We start from the raw sequence: 16,885 nt of genomic DNA on the forward strand, positions 1-16,885 counted from the left end.
TTCCAATGATTTCGACTAACTATGAACACTTTCAATTTGTCTAACTACAAAATAGAACATCGTTTACACACAGAAGACTCTGGACCAGTGAAATTTTGACTCAACTTGTTTCTACTCCTTTCATACTATACTTCGTTCCATTATGTCTGATAGGAGACGCGAACATTCCCCGCAGAGAGATAGAGAAGGATAATATCATTGAACCAATGACAGAGGTTTCATCCCACGCTTATCTTGAAGTTGGGCGGTCTGAAGAGTTCTACCCCCACCCAACTTCAAGATAAGCGTGGACTGAGACCTCTACCATGGGTTGAATAGCAATTATACTTCTCTCCTCCTCTGCCGGCAATGTTTACTTCGCCTGTCAGACATTATGGAACGGAGTATAGATGTCTCTACAATAGTTATCGCTGTCATTTTTATAAAGAGCTAGGAATGGAGTAAAGGCGGATCTCGAGAAAGAATTCTAACTTTATTCCTTATATGAATAAATACATATAAATAAAGAAGAAGCATTCCACAACGAAGGGTATTCTTACATAATTGAGTGGCTCAGTGCTAGAGTTGCCTAAGCTACTGATTTCTGCATTGAATGACTGTAAATGATCATTTATATGTGTGCCAGAGTACTAGATAAATATTAGATGATGGTAAATGAGAAATAATTTCCAATTGCGAGCATATAATTAAAAAAAAAGACGTTTAAGTTTCGACTTCAGTAATTTTTTGAGTTTAATTGTGGCTTAGGCAACTCTGGCACTAAACCACTCAAAGGCCGTGAGCTATTTGGTTTTGAGTCGTCAAGTTTCCATCCTTTCTAAGCTAGATGTCTCCACAATCGCATAAAAAGTTATGAGAATTGTTGAAGAAGATACATATGAAGGGATCAGAGCCATAGTGGGCCAAGCGCCATTTATTAAAAACGGAGAAAGCAAGGGTTAAAATTAAGTCAATATCATAGTTTAATGAAGATTGACATATCTTTTAGTTTTAATGCACATACTTTATATTACTTGCTATATATTTCCATTGAATTATGGTAATAATTTCATTTTAATCCTTTTTTCTATGGTTTTAGTAAATGGCGCATAGCCCACTATGGTTCTGAACCCTTCATATGGAAGTAGGGTGACCAGATCAAAATATTCGAAAGCAGGGCATTTTGAAAAAAAAGTTTCACAACACAACACATTAAATTCCTTTTCATTCACTGAGAACAACAAAACCAATAGGCAAACACAGAACTTAAGCTAACCATTGTTATTAATCTTACAATTTCATTGTTCATACTTTTGTGAAAGGGAAAAACATGTCTTTCAGTAGCTTTGGGGATTTCAATAAATAGGGTGAAATTCCTTGCATGTAAAATGCTTCCAATTATATTGCACTGTTACAATTCCCTTTACTGCTTCTACTGATAGCCTATTCCTTTCATCTGACCATTGGGTGTTAATTAGTGAAAATATTCTCTCAACATTGGCATTTTGTACAATTATTAAAAAAAAAAAAATAACATGTACAGCAAAGTTTGGAAACACTTAACATTCTCAACCTGTTCAAAAAATATAGGTACTCCACTGAAAATCTACTGTTTCCAAGAAAAATGCTTCTGCTTGCTTCAAACCAAATTCTTTTAGAGCACAGAATTCATAAAATGCATATTTTTCATATAACGACAGAAACACATACTTTTGACCTCAGATTTTATCTTATATAGGCCTAGTACTGTATTTCAATATTTGGTGCATTATGTTGTTGAAAGGCAGAAAGCCGGATATTTTGGCTTTATCGTAAAAAGCCGGCAGGACAACCACAAAACACTAAAAAAGCAAGACATGTCCGGCGAAATCCGGAGGTATTCCAGTGTGTAGTTATAGCAGCAGCAGCAACAGTAATAGCACAGTCTAGTATATACAGTCACGAAGCTTGAGTTGTTGAGGTTGCTAGGAACAATAGACTATGCCCGTACTATTTCGTATTGTCGGTATGAAGCGATAGTAGCGATCCTAGTGGTTAGCAACTATCTATGGATGCATATTTATTACATATTGAGCTTCGTAATTGTATATACTAGACTGTGGTAATAGTATTAGTATTTTATTTAACGATGCTTTCAAATGCAAAGATTATTCACTGTCGAATTCAAAGGTGAAAGATAAATTAACGATCAATTTTGCCTACCTAGAGATGGATTCCTTTACCTGGCGTCAATCTATTATACAACACGGTATCTACAGCTATAGGCTAACTCCCTTCCAAAGGAGATCATGCTAAGGATATTTCCGCTCCTTAACCCATCATTCTGAGCCAGGTTTTGAACACGCGAAACTCGTATTTAAGGGCTATTATAATGGTCATTAACCACCAACGATGAATCCAAGGAAGTCAGTACAAAAACAGCACAATGACAACAGACAAATATCCATGCCTTCAAATGGGATTTAAACTCAAGACCGCGGTTTCCACAGAACTTGGCTCTTACATGGTGAAGGACATGAACTGGACGCAGTGTGCTCGTATAGTATGAAGTTTCGTACAGTGTTAATCATACGGAAGGGAACAGGAAGCCCTGGACGTGTCACACGCCAGGAAGGCAGTCATGACTTCTAGGAAGCGGTGACGGTTTCTGTGGTTACGCTTTTCGAAGCCCAACCGCGAATGTTGATGCCATTATCGAACTTTAATTTTATTCTTCAGCTAATTCATATACAAAAGACGAAACAATTCTAACTACTTTTTAACGGTGAATAACATTTATGTATGCATCTGCGCTAGACACAAAAGGAAAGAAAGTCACGCTGGGGCGTAACATTGTTAAATAACTCAATAGGCTGCCTGTAAAAGTAGAAAACTCGAGCTTAAATTAAAGAGTAAATAGAGACATTTCAATCTACGTAATTTTTTTATGTTAAGTTTATTTATTCACGCTTTAACATGTGTGGTCACATAGCGTGTTTAGCATCTGTGGGTATACCAGTAGGTTGTTGTTACTATTGTTGAATTCCTGTCCTGTCGTGTGTTGTAGATGGCTGGTAACTGATTTTAGATTTTGTTTAATGTTTATGATATTGGTGACTGAAGCGGTGAAGAATCATGTTATGTAAATATGTACGAAAGAATAATCTCGTGAAATTAATGACATTACTTACGGTTATAACATAAATCTACAATCTCATAACTGATTCATACCACTGTCATCAACAAATTCATCACTGATTTGAGACCATTTGGCTAGTACTGTCTTCAAGAATTGGTGAGGTGCAAAACATATGCATATTATTTAAAATAAAATAAAACTAGACATAAAATCATTTCTATAGGTCACAATTCGAAAATACTTAATGATATCTATGTTTGTTCGTAGTTTTTAATTGATTTATTTAATTTTATTATTTTTTATTTTTACTTGGATATTTATTATTATTATTATTATTATTATTATTATTATTATTATTATTATTATTACTACTATTACTTACTTACAAATGGCTTTTAAGGAACCCGCAGGTTCATTGCCGCCCTCACATAAGCCCGCCATCGGTCCCTATCCTGAGCAAGATTAATCCAGTCTCTATCATCATATCCCACCTCCCTCAAATCCATTTTAATATTATCCTCTCATCTATGTATCGGGTCTACCTGGTTGGCGAGTTGGTATAGCGCTGGCCTTCTATGCCCAAGGTTGCGGATTCGATCCCGGGCCAGGTCAAAGGCATTTAAGTGTGCTTAAATGCGACAGGTTCATGTCAGTAGATTTACTGGCATGTAAAAGAACTCCTGCGGGACAAAATTCCGGCACATCCGGCGACGCTGATATAACCTCTGCAGTTGCGAGCGTCGTTAAATAAAACATAACATCTTCCCAAAGGTCTTTTTCTCTCCGGTCTCCCAACTAACACTCGATATGCATTTCTGGACTCGCCCATACGTGCTACATGCCCTGCCCATCTCAAACGTCTGGATTTAATGTTCTTAAACTACTGGGTGTTCAGTTCGAAGTGTATCCTGGCTCGCTGTATGCCGTCATATGGCTAATCGTTGAGCCTAGAGAATTCAATCTTCCTACACTTCCGCAGAGGCGTATTACCTATGTGTGAGAGAAGTTGCCTAGCAAGTACGGCGTTCATTCTGAAGAGTACTTACGGATACGTACGGTAACACCTGTAGTGGCAGGAATGTGAATTGTTTGGAAACACTTACTGAGGTGAGTTTTTTCCTTACTGTCGGGATATGGGGAGAGGGTTAAGACGATTACTTACGTATTTGTTGACATTAACTTGGACGGTCAAAATGGACACGGAGCATTTGATTTGTATTGTGGAATGTTGCCGTATGCAACCGATGATAACAAATACCCTGCGTACGACTTGCCCGCGCAAAACACAGTTCGAAAGAGGTTATGGTAGCACACAGACTTTACAGACCGCCATCTGTTGCTACGACGTTCAAGTTATACCGTGCACGTTCTCAAGTTCAGAATGAACGCCTTGATTAATAGGCAACTTCTCTGACATAAAAGCTGAAACTCGCTTCAAATCGCTGACTCACAACAGTGACGTCATGACACACTTTGAAATGAACATCCAATATGTCAGATGAGGAATACAATGCGTGCAGTTCTGCGTTGTGTAACTTTCTCCATTCTCCTGTAACTTCATCCCTCTTAGCCCCAAATATTTTCCTAAGAACCTTATTCTCAAACACCCTTAACCTCTGTTCCTCTCTCAATGTGAGAGTTCAAGTTTCACAACCGGTAATATAGGCCTAACTGTTTTATAAATTCTAACTTTCAGATTTTTTGACAGCAGACTGGATGACAAAAGCTTTTCAACCGAATAATAACAGGCATTTCCCATATTTATTCTGCATTTAATTTCCTCCAGAGTGTCATTTATATTTGTTACTGTTGCTCCAATATATTTGAATTATTATTATTATTATTATTATTATTATTATTATTATTATTATTATTATATTATATTATATTATTTCATTCTTCATTTATATGATTCCATTATTTTATTTGTAATTATCATTTTATTTAATTGCCATTATTTTAATTACTTCATTGTAGGCTACTTTTATTGTCATTTATATCATTGCTGATGTTTTTGTTATATTCTTTGTGCTGAACTGTAATTGACCACTGGCTGTTGTACAGCACATTAAATATAAGTAAATAAATAAATAAATAAATAAATAATAATAATAATTTATTGAGTGTAATTAGTTACCACTGCCACCGGGTATACACCCATTGCAGTGTGAATAAATACATACATTATTATTATTATTATTATTATTATTATTAACGACGCTGTATCAACTACTAGGTTATTTAGCGTCGATGGGATTGGTGATAGCGAGATGAGGCCGAGGATTCGCCATAGATTACCTGACATTTGCCTTACGGTTGGGGAAAACCTCGGAAAAGCCCAACCAGGTAATCAGCTCAAGAGAGAATCGCACGCCCAACCGCAACTCCGGATCAGCAGGCAAACGCCTTAGTCGACTGAGCTACGCCGGTGGCTGGTTTATTTTATTAAGCCTTATCAACTGAGAAGGTTATCTAGCGTCTGAATGAGATGAAGGTGATAATGCCAGCGAAAAGAGTCCAGGGCCCAGCGTCGAATGTTATCCAGCATTTGCTCTTAATGGGTCGAGGGAGAAGTCCGAAAGAAAAAACTCCATCAGCTAATTTTCCCAAGCAGGATCTGAACCCGGGCCCGCTTGTTTCACTGTCAAATGTGCTAACAGTTACTCCAAAGCAGTAGAATTGTTCGTAGTGATATCTATTATGTTTGTCGGTAGTGGTAGAGCGTTTAATTTGCACAACTAATTTTTTGGCAATATTGCATTGAATTGTTAAGTCTGAAGTAAAGTTAATCTTAGCGCAAACAAATTATTACAATTTGAGTTGTTGTAAACACTTTTTCTCCTTTCTTAATAGTGAAGTGTTACGCAAAGCAGTAAACAATTCCAACCTTGCTTGCAAAACGCTGAAAATGCATCTTCCTATTCGTTTCGTAATATCACACAATAAAAATATTGCACTGATCAACATAATTATGCACTCGACCTTCTTTTGTTGCCCTTGGTCAATATGAGAACGAATCCACTTTCATGATCTGTAATTACAACCTTGAAATTTAATGTTAACATTACTTGCCAGTCAGTTTTTGCTAATGAGTTCTTAATAACCATAGCAACTGTCAATGAAACTGACTTCTCAATGTAGTGCACGGGACAGGAAGTTCATTATACTCGTCATAAAGTTGCTTGTCCATGACCTGACAAGATTTTAAATCACGTGCTTCAAGTTCATTTTAACGTATGTAGGCTTACCTATCAAATATTACAACCCAGAACGAAGTAGGCCTAAGCCGAATTGTGGGGGTTACTGTATCATATGTTAATCGGTTTGCAAAGAAACTGAAAGAAAAAAAAAAGGCATCTCACCCCAGCGAAAAGGGAAAATGTGGCCTAAAGCGGGCTACAACAAAGGTTCTTGATCGAGTTTTGTTAAGGAAAGCACGTCAGAATAGACATTTAACGCCAACACAAATTCAACTATCGCTCAAGAGCATGGATCAGAAATTACGGCAAGAAATGTGAGAAGAAGATTGTCTGAAAATGACTTGAAGGCACTGCTGCCCCGTAACGAACAAAAACTTACCCCTACCGTGACGAAGAAACGACTTCAATGGGCTAAATTGTGCTACAGTCTGATCCGTTTGGGTATGGATAATATTAATTTATTATTATAAAGCTATTATGATAGTAGGAAAAATTTCTTGCTGGTTATGATTAAAAGATGGGAGTTTCCATGTATGACAATCAACAATGCATAATCTGAAAGAACAAATGAAAATCGTAGATGATTAAAATGGCTACTACAAATCAATAGTGAGCCCAATGTGTTCTTTGGTATGCTAAATTTGAGAGTGTTAAGAGTTCAAAGGGAATTTCGACATGAGTATGGCGTGCGTAATGTATCTAAATACGATTCCATAATGTTGTGGTATCGAACATTTGTAGAAACAGGTTCTGTGTTAAAAAACGTGCAGGAAGTCGCAGGCGAAACCCAGTACGAGAAGCAGCTATCTCTTGGCTTGGTCCCCATACTCCCCAGATCTAACCCCTCCTGACTTCTTCGTGTAGGGTTTTGTTAAAGACATTGTCTACTCACAGAAACCCAGGAACATTGATGATCTGAGAGTAAAAATTACTTAAGCTTTTCAACAAATCACCGCTCTTATGTTACAACGGACATGGTCTGAATTGCATCACCGTTATGAGTTGTTCAGGGTGCGCAATGGGGGTCATGTTGAGCTCTGAGGAATCTCCCATCTTTCAGTGTTGTATGCACAAAGTTTCAACAAATACAGTTCAGTAGTAAATGTTTTATGGTGTTTTTATTTTATCCATACCCAAACGAATCACCCTGTAGAAGTAAACCAATCAGACTAACACTCGACAACTTGCCATGTTACCATCGGTACCCCTTTTCTATTATTTTTTTTTGTACTGACTATACCGAACGTACGATGTGTGGGGAATTAACTCAGTGGGGAAGTCATCTATACCCCATAGACAGCTAACCTGTTTTCTTCACTTGGTGACCAAACGCTGGCCTTTACTGATAGAGTCATAAGCAAAGCTCGGAACTTGGGGACTTGTGTGTCGCGTGCAAGAGTAAGGTTACAGGTACAACGTACACAAATCTCACCCTGCAAGTGCTCAGGGACAGTCGTGTGTACTAAGAAAATGGTCACATCGAATGACAGGAAGACGGACGAGGAAACTGTGTCGTGTCGAAGCCAATGACATTCAGATAATTAATTAGAGGTAAACGGTCTGTTTGAAAATAAGAAAATACGTATTATTCGAATGGGTATAGTATACGTTTGAAAATAGATTTCTTAAAATTTAGGTACAGAATTTCGTGGAGGAATTCTGAGGAGATACATTATTTTCTTCGAATGGAGAGTTTATATTTTGTAACTTGTGTCAAACAAACTAGAGATTGAAAAACGGGCATTCATTGAAATACATTGCAGTCCCTTAAATCGGTGGAAAATTTGTCCATAGCCATGGATCAAGTCGTAGTGGAACCTTCCCTAGTAGTGACATAGAAATAGAAAACTATTTTCGAGACAAATTTAGGATACTTATCTTTCTCAGACACGAGATCAGCTAGCAGCTACTGAAAATCGAACAGGAAACAGTGACAGTGAAAACATTCAATACTTTATTTCGGCCTAAGACTTTATAATACAATTACAAACCATTTTCCAAATTTGAAATTTTTTTTAAATTGAAGCTTTTAAACAATAAATTTGTAAAATTATCCACGATATAATATAATATTAACAAATGTATTTTTTTACCTTTTATTTCTGTCTACTATATTCTTGTTTTTATTGAATATCACTGGCTTCTGTCGAATTGTCAATTTATATTAAATGTGTATTTTTCTCTCTTATTCTCTTTCTTCTTTATTCTTGCTCTTGTGTTGTATTAATTGGTCTGAATTAAGTTACTTACTGTATTTAGTAAAGTGTCCTTGTAAATTTTATGTTATATTATTGACTAAGACCACACCGTACACGAGCCTGGCTCTTATGGCAGTGGCTAGAAACATTTTTGTTTTATAAATGTAATTTGTATTCAGTAGGTAGCTAGTTAAAATAAATAAAATAAAAAAATTAATTTTGCTCCCGTCACTTCATGTGACGTGGAAATAAGTTTCTTTCGTTTCAAATCATGTTTAACTAACAGACGAAGAAGGTATGGGTTCGAAAAATATTCGAATGCATGTAGTCACACACTGTAATAAAATATACAGAGCAGAACTGTAAATTTGATATATTTTGCATGTTTATTTATATATATATGCTATAAAATTACTTGTTTCAACCTACCATAATATTATCATTATGTTGTTCCAGCCAGGAACCACTTTTATAGCAGACCTTACAGTACCTCTGTGCTGGAAGCGGGAGTTTGTTGACATTGAAGTCCGGTCGCTTGGCCACGTTCAAAAACACAAGTCCCCAAGTTCCGAGCTTTGGTCATAAGGTTCACGTTCCAGCGCCTTCAGCATTATCTTGAGACTCTAGTGTAAGCATCGTCTATTGTCTTTGATTTAGTTGTAATATCGGCGTAAACATCAAGATACGAAAAGCAAGCCACCAGTAAAATAATTCACAACTTCGTATAAACAAACTGTGTGCTCTTATGTCATTATTGTCGGAAAGATGAGAGTTACATGTCCGAAGATTCTAGGTAGTTATGATTTCACAGAGTATTATGTCATAAATTACGTAACGCTATGACACATGATATCATATGTTTGCATTTAGGCCTCCTGAACTGTGTGACCATATCCACCGGATGCGGAGGTATTTGATTCCGGCTATCCTGACTAATCTAATGTATTTCGTCGTTTTTCACGGTATCTACAGAAAAATGTCAAGATAGATGCCAATTCTTAGAACAGGCACGGCCACTTCTTTGTTCATTCCCTGGATGAGACAGCACCACTTTCAACATCTATAAAATAAGAATCCGAGACATTTCTAATTTATTAAAAAGAAGAGGTTAGAAGCTATAAAGCTGTATAGAGGAAATTACCACTAAAGTAGTAAATTGGACGGAATTATGCAGAGACCAACTAACAAAAACCTGTTTTCCAGATATATTGACCTTTGTATCGGTTATTTATTACACATTTTAAACAAAAAAATATTGTAACATTCGTACTATTACAAAAACGGCACAAACAATAATAAAAAAGGCTAACCGATTTTTATTAACAGACCAGCAGTTGATTTAATATTGCAAAGCAAAATAAATAAATAAAATTTTTTGCAATAAATTAATTCTGTTTATAAATGGTAAAGATATCGCATCCCCGATTTTCTTACCGAGTTAAATAATCCAATAATCTAACCCACGACAGATTTCTGCAAATACCTCAATTTTTTGCAAATACTCAAATGGTCTAATTTTGTAACCTACAACTCCGTCCAATTAAACTGCGAATTATAATTTTGTATGCTTTCACTCGCTAGATATTTCTTAGCCTATGTAATGGAGATGGAAATGTTATCACCTCTGCAAGGGATAAATAGTGCTCCAGCAGAACTGGGAATGCCTTTAAGCATCCTCTTCATTGCCCCTATTAACAGCACTCTGTATTCAATTATCCTTTTAGTCTATGAACGCTGTTCAAAGGGAGCTAGTTCTTTGGCTTCTTTATCAACTAGCCTACCTGACAGGGAAGACGCTGACTTTTTTCGATTTATGTCGGGTTGATCGCCATCCTTTTTAATTTTAATATTGAATTTACGTACACTTAGAACCAAAAAAAGAAGTAGAGGTAGTGACATCTAGTAACTAATATATTAACTTCTTGAGTAATAGTTGAATGGAAAAGTATACGTGTGTACCCGGGTAATAGGAAAATACTAATGAACTGTGAGATAAAGTTCAAACTGTGAGGTAAAGTCTTTATCTCACTAGTGAAATAAAGTAATGTTGAATAAAAGCCTACTTTACAAACGCAAAAGTATTTAGTAAAGGCATGTTTTTCGTTGTGGTCATGGATAAACAATATTAAATATCTATGCATTCCCTGAAGAAGATGGCAGAGCTAGCCGTCGAAAGCTTGGAAGCAACTCTCCAATTCACCTGGCTGAGAACCCGAGAAGAGTTATTCTACAATATTAGTCTATTCGAATTTCTTCCTACAACCGTTTTTGTTAACATTATGTATTAGTCATAGTAACGTAAAAGAAATCGAAGTCCTTACACAATTCTGAATTCAATAAACAATTCAGACACCACATAATAATTTTATTTTAGTAGTCATGGCTACCTGCTGCTCGGAATTTGTCTATCTCTGAATTTTACAATAAGTAAAACGCATTAAGATAGGCTACTTTAGATTTGATTAAATATTGGAATTAACAAATGAAAAAAAAAAAACAAATATCAACATAAACTTAGAATAAAACAAATTTATTTGTGTACTAGCTGTACCCGTGCGCTCCGCTGCACCTGTTAGAAATAAATATAAAGTAATTACCACACATCGGATTCTAGGGCAAATGCCTATTTTGTTTCTTTAGGAGAAAAGTAAAAATAATTATTAATATTTGTGTTTCATGGAAATTGAAAGGTACCGGTATTCAAAGAGTTTTATAGTGCCCTAAAATGCCCTAAAACGGTTATTAGAGCCTAATTTGTTAATATTCGCCTAAAAATGCCTAACTCACTGTAAAGTTTCGCGTTTTACTCTTACTTTTTATAATTTATACATGCATTCACTGCGAAATTTAAGGTATTTAAAAAGTGGAAAGTTTGCTTCACACCGGCCATGAAACCATTGATAAAGGAAACAAAATGTTTTGAATCTCACGACATTCGCAATAGATTTCACCGAATTTAACATGTTTGGAGTCATAAATGCCAACAAAGAACCAACCTTAGTTTTGAAGCAGGCAACAATCACAACATGTGCTGCTACCGATTCAGAGATATACTATACTATAAAAATGACTGTTTTCGGTCTGAAACCGATTAGCTGTACTGCCCTTCAGAGTGTCATAAAATCACAATTTTTGGAGAAAGAGTGTTTTTGAAATATTTATGAAAAGTCGTAAAACTGCGAATTAGTAGGGTAAACCGTTACAAAATATTTAAAAGAATGGCCCTCCTAGTGTTAACACTACCAGGAAATGCAACAATAAGTGGAACTTTGTATTTTTGTCCAATTGAATCTCAATAACAACGGTTCATTTGAATGCTCGTTAACAGTTGCTCTTTCCCTCATCTTATTTGTGTTGAGAAGTTTTGAGCGATAGGACGTTTTCCTGTGAAGTTTAACGCGATAATGCCGAAAAATATAAGTGCAAAATCTACATTGATCCGGCAATGGCTAACAGAATATTCAGAATTCACTTATGATGGAAAAATAATATTCTGCAAGATTTGTAGCAAACAGGTAGGCCTATGTAACAATAGTTGAAATATATAAATTCTATTAATTTTAATGAGTAGGCCTATAATATTTATACATTGACTGAGCTATCCTGAGGTATAATTCTTTTTAAGACCACTACACTTTAACCTTTTAAATTCCGATAGTTAAAGTATTTGCAGGTCATTCAAATTTTGATTGTTCGAACCCACTAACTTTGTGATAGAAATACGGCAATACAACAATTAGGATTTTATTTTAATTCAGTTTACTTTACATTTTTAGATTTCGCAAGAAAAGAAGTGCCACCTAAAGCAGCATGTGCAAGGAGCGGCTCATAAGGTTAAAGCTCAGCAGAAAAATCAACTGCAACAAACTTTACTAACACAGCCTACTTCATCCAATCTCAGCAGCAATTTCTATGCTAATTTAACCAGAGCGTTTGTTGCTGCTAACATTCCCTGGAATGCAATTGAAAATCCGGTTTTAAGACAGCTTTTACAAAAATACTGCAAACAAAATATCCCATCTGAGTCGACCCTAAGAAAAAATTACTTAGAATATACAATGAAACTTTGGCTTCCATTCGGGAGGATATAGGTGATTCTTACGTATGGGTCTCTGTGGATGAAACCTCAGATCCTATGAATAGGTATATAGCAAATATGGTAGTAGGAAAACTTAGTCCTGATGGACCTTCGATTCCACACCTCGTATGTGTTAAGGAACTTTCGAAAGTGAATAGCCAAGCCATTGCTTATTTTGTAAATAAAGGCCTACAGTCTTTATACTCAGGTAATATAGACGATTCTAAAGTTCTGTTGTTTTGTACTGATGCTGCCTCATACATGGTTGCTGCAGCTCCACTTAAAACATTTTATCCTAACCTCACGCATGTAACCTGTCTAGCACATGGCCTTCACAGGGTTTCTGAAACAATCCGGAATGAATTTCCTCTTGTCAATTCGTTTATTTCTAACACAAAAAAATGTTTTTGTAAAGCCCCATCCAGGATTTCAATATTCAGAGAGAACTTTCCAGATATCCCACTCCCACCTCAGCCGGTTGTTACATGATGGGGAACCTGGATTCAGTCAGTGGTGTATTATTCTAAGTATTTTAAAGAAGTGGTCACAGTTATTGATAAATTACCTGAAACTGATAATGCAGCTTGTGTGAAAGCAGTGAAAGATTGTCTGAATGACTCACGAGTGAAAAACGATATTGCCTACATAACATCAAACTTTTCTTTCATACCTGCAAGCATTGAACAATTAGAACGTGAAAAACAATCTCTTTGTAGCCAAATAGCAATAGTAAAGGAAGCTCAAGTGAACATACATTCTGCTTTGGGCGAAACTGGGAAGAAAGTTAAAAATAAATGGGACAACGTATTAAATAAGAATGTAGGATTTTCATTGTTGGAAAAAGTATCAAGAGTGATATCGGGGGAAAGTGTAAATGTTCCAGTAAGTATTGATGTTTCTATTGTACCTAATTTAAAATTTGCGCCTCTCACATCAGTTTCGGTTGAAAGAAGTTTTTCTGCTTTCAAAATGATTCTCAGTGACTAAAGGCAAAGGTTAACTGTGGAGAATTTAGAAAAAATTCTGGTGGTGTACTGTGCAGATAATTATAATAAAGTCTGAGCATGGAACTGAATTTCAATAACTTAAAATGAGTAATCTTGATATCAATAATCATTATTTCATTAGTTTCAATACATTAAATTTGTGCAGCTCTGTTTATAAATATAATATAGTATTTTTTTTTAATGTTTAAACATACTTTTTTTGTGCGTATTTTAGTGTATAACTAAAAATTTCAGTGAAAGAAATAAGTATGATACCTTGATGTGCCTAAAATGCCTATTTTCATTAAAATAGAGCCTAATTTTACAAATTTTGAGCTTATTTTAGGCGCCTAAAACTGCAATTTTTAGTGCCTAAAAATCCGATGTCTAGTAATTACATAATTGAAATAGGACGTTTAATCCAGACAACATTCGTGTTTGATAGAAGAATAAATCGTTTAATATGTTACTTAATTTAAATTGTATTTAAATAATTAAAATGCGGTCATTTTGGTCCAGAGAGCAATCATTTGGTGCAATGACAATTCTTTTAACATGTTTCTTAATTGTTATTACATGCAACCATAGTTTAATGAAGATTGACATATCATTTAGTTTTAATGTGTATACTTTATATTACTTGCTATATGTTTCAGAAGTTACTGTAATAACATTATAGAATTATGTCCATCTAGAGAAACTACACTTTCCAATGGTGAAATAATAATTAAACAATTAATTAGCTTCCGATATCCTACTTCATACAAACACAGAAATATTCTCTGTAGGCTACGTTTAATAGCTTTCGATTGTTGTTGTCCAAGGCCCCTTATAGACGAAGTCATTTGTTTTTATTTCAGTACAGCGCCTTAGATGGCGTTGTTATTGTAATTTTAAAACTAATTTATCTCATTAAATACCAGTCCTATCAACATTTTGTATATAATAAAACTTATCGAAATTATTTTTAAAGAAGCTTTTGTTATGTAACATTTTTCATGAAAATTAATAATAAGGGAGATATTTCAATTTATTTAATTCAAGCCCCCTTACAACCCTCCTTTTAAATAAGGTATTTTGAATGCCATATAGCCTAAAATCTAAGTTACAATGAACTTAATTTATATTCCAATTTTCATATAAATCGGTTCAGCCATTATCGCGTGAAAAGGTAACAAACATCCAGGCAGGCAGACAGACAGACAGACAGACAGACATACAAACAAAAATTTCAAAAAAGGCGATTATACATGGTAACACCAACTATTTTTGGAAAGTCGAAAATTACCAGAAAAATTTTGGCTACAGATTTATTATTAGTATAGATACTTTACGACTCTCTACACATTATGATGATTGACTGTAAACATTTTAAGTGTCATTTCAAATGAAAATGTTTTTCCTTCTTTCTGAAAACTACATTATCTTCTTTCATAATGAAGTATTCGCCACAAAATTCTCCTATTATAGCAGTGATCTCCGAGCGCCCAGCTTCGTCTTGTTTTCTCATGTTCACTGAAACGTGTAGTAGGGTCGAGTGTCGCCGATCTATACTCCATGCATGCCTACACTGTTAATGATAATGTGGAACTATGTCCATGTCCTTAATGTCTTTTGATCTATCTATGTAACTTACTGGTATATTATCTTTATCCTTTTGTGGGTTTATTGCTTATCTTCTATATATATAATTTGAACTGTTAATGGAAATTACGGGAAAACGGCTGAACGGATTTTAATGAGCGACCCCTCATTTTCATGCCTGGCATCCAAAGTTTTTCGGAAAAGTAGTAGTTTTCAGTGAAATGTCAATTTTCCTACGTAATTTTCCTATTTTCCAAAATCCATCTGTTGTCAGTTTTGAGAACTAATTTTATACAATCACGGCCGACTTGATTGAATTTCAGAACAAAACACACACTACAATAAACAATAGGCTATTACACGAAGGCCATGACCTGCAGGATTGCCGACATATTTAGAGCTCAATTCAATTTGTTATTAAAAACTGATTCTGCAGTGTATAATTTTCTGAGTACAGCTGTGTATTGGATAGTCAAATCTACGAAACTTGAAGTGGTTTGATGACATTATTACCATTAGAAATGAAATATTATTATAGTTAGTATCATGATGCGTCTATTCTTCATTAATTGTACATAATATTGATGCTATATTGATGACATGAAGGTGAAACGTTTTGAGGTTATGTAAGTAAATGTAGAGAATATCTTAATTTAGATCTTCATTTCTATAATTTACTGAATGACTGCTATATATAAAACTACAAAACTTAAGATAATAATATTGTTATTAAAAATCAAATATTTTTATACTTATTAACCCAGTGGGATTGGGTCTTCTTCATATACTTAATGGCGGTGTAGTGTAGATATTGATATGTGTCATTGTCTTCAGTATTGGCTCGACAGAGCGCAAAAATTACAGTTCCTAAGGAAAGATCAAAAGGTATTACCTACATACTGATAAAATAAGAGGCCTAGAAAATTTTGTAGTCTCCAGATCATTTCAGCAGGATCTCTTAGTAGGATAAAATGATTTTACGCTCTACATTTCAAGTTCTACATGCAGCAGCTGTACGAAAATGCTATTCTAAACCTGACATTTTTTTTTAACTTTTGCCTACAATCCACAATGACCTGAAATACCTACTGCTATGGTCCTGACATTGATACTTGCGTTTTCGCGTTGAAACTCAAAAACTGAAGTTGGATAGGTTCAAGAAAAAGTATTTGGCCTAAAAAAATCCATTCAGAGGGAGTATGTTTCATTATTATGGAAGCAAATAACTATTAAAAAGACGAGTATTCTTCATTGAAAATAAATCTGAAAAATTTTTATTTGAACGTCTAACGAACTTAGTTTGCAACAGCATTTTCTGCACAAGCCACTAGTTGAATTGAAATCTGTAACTAGGAAAATGTAGGAGTGATACAATTATACTTAAATTATTGCTGCTGATGTAATTTAAAATTGTAACTAGGGAAACACAGGGTCTTATAATCTTGAATTAACAATGCTAATGTAATTTGAAAGTTTGTAAGTAGGAAGGTGCAAGAATTCAGAATTTGGAATGGTACTTAACTATAATTTATTCTCATCGTAAATCTTATCACACAGATATTTATTGATTACGCAACTGGCAAATTTGCAATCTTAAAAATGTAATTATCTAGAAATGTCAAAACATGTAATATTACCTATGTAATGGGGCATGTTGAAATGTAGACTGTTAAAAAAATACCTACACTGTTACGAGTCGCTTGAAGGCTTAAGGTAACCCTATAAATCACACACTATTCAGA

This window comes from Periplaneta americana, chromosome 12 (assembly GCF_040183065.1).
Source record: "Periplaneta americana isolate PAMFEO1 chromosome 12, P.americana_PAMFEO1_priV1, whole genome shotgun sequence".
Classification (NCBI taxonomy): Eukaryota; Metazoa; Arthropoda; class Insecta; order Blattodea; family Blattidae; genus Periplaneta; species Periplaneta americana.